This window comes from Otolemur garnettii, unplaced genomic scaffold, assembly GCF_000181295.1.
Source record: "Otolemur garnettii isolate 467f Iridium unplaced genomic scaffold, OtoGar3 scaffold00164, whole genome shotgun sequence".
Taxonomy (NCBI): Eukaryota; Metazoa; Chordata; class Mammalia; order Primates; family Galagidae; genus Otolemur; species Otolemur garnettii.
The window spans coordinates 4069389-4070850 of record NW_003852559.1 but is presented as its reverse complement, the minus strand read 5'-3'; positions in this window follow the sequence as shown (position 1 = coordinate 4070850).

Genomic DNA, 1462 nt, shown 5'->3' with positions numbered 1-1462 from the left:
ATGGATATATTCTGCTAATTTTACTTTAGGAATATCTCTTGCAAAAGATTATGCATATTGCAACCTCATAAATTTGTGTTCATATTTTTAGTTCTTTCTACATGTTTACCCTACCTATAATACATATTCATTATGAAACCTAGAACCATCTTTCTAAAAGTAATGCTCAGTTGAGCATTATTCAATAGAAACTGGTGCTCTATTACCACCACTCTGTATCTTAATGATGCTTCAATCCTACACAAATTCTCCATATTTATAATATGGAAAGGCTGAGTTTTTGCCTGAACAATGTCATGATTTTGTTATCTTGAGCATACAGAAATTTCATATGGTTTAAATTTATTAATTTTATTATTTCTGCTACATTACTACTTGGGAATTTATACTAAATTATAGTCATTTTATTTTTTGGTGCACATAAAAAATATCTTTCACTGGCTAAATAGTTTCTGATTGCATGACCGAGTTATTCTAATAAAATTATGTATTGTATTAACTTAGTAAGGACAATGGTTTTAATAATGCAAAGGCTTTATTTCCTCAGTAAGATTTTGTATAATTAGATGTCATACTTGATTGTTATCAAAAGAAAAACCATAAAGAAAATAAAATAAATTAAAATCAAAATTCAAAATAAATATTTTATACTACAAAAAACAAATAAAGCCAAATAAATGTAAAATAAAAACTATATCCAACTTTTTGACAGCTATTCAGATGAGTAATTACACTTTTCCACAATGTAGCTGAGCTACATCTGCCACTAGTAACTAAACTCTGAGCCTTACTCTCTATGAAAAACAGAATATAAGAGGTACAAAAATTAGAACATACAAAGCTTTCCCTTTCCAGAACTGTGGTAGTTTGTGATGAGACAAGATATCATGGATAAGGTGAAAGAATGTCACGTTCCAGGATTTTGTTTCTCAATTTACCAACCTGTGTCGCCTAAATTAGTTGGTTAGAATGAAATTAGAAACTCCCACATATCTTAGGCTTGGCAGGAGGGAATCGAGAGGTACACTATATGTTTTCAGGCTTATACAAAGATAATTCTTGAGCCTCCACAAGTCCATATGAAATACTTCAGAAGCCTAGCGTTTATAAAATGAAATTTCTGTGGTTGTAAACGTTGAGTCTAGAGGAACAGAGCCAGAACTCATTGTTAGAAACCAGCCACTGGTCAAATACACCACATCAGCCAAGAGTTCATGATGGTCTAATAACAACCCAGAAATTATAGAAATTAAGGTTCTCTATAATTGAAAGGATAGAGAGAAAGTCCAGAAGTTTTATTGGATGTATAGAATTCATCTGCCTTCTACAGTGAAAGGTTGTAAGCTAGTTTGTAAACTAGAAGGGGAAGAATTTGGTGGCAAAAATCTGGAAGACTCTTTGCCTCCATAACAGAGTTTTGTCTGCAAGTGTAAACTGCCCTTCCAAAAACTATTCAAATTAA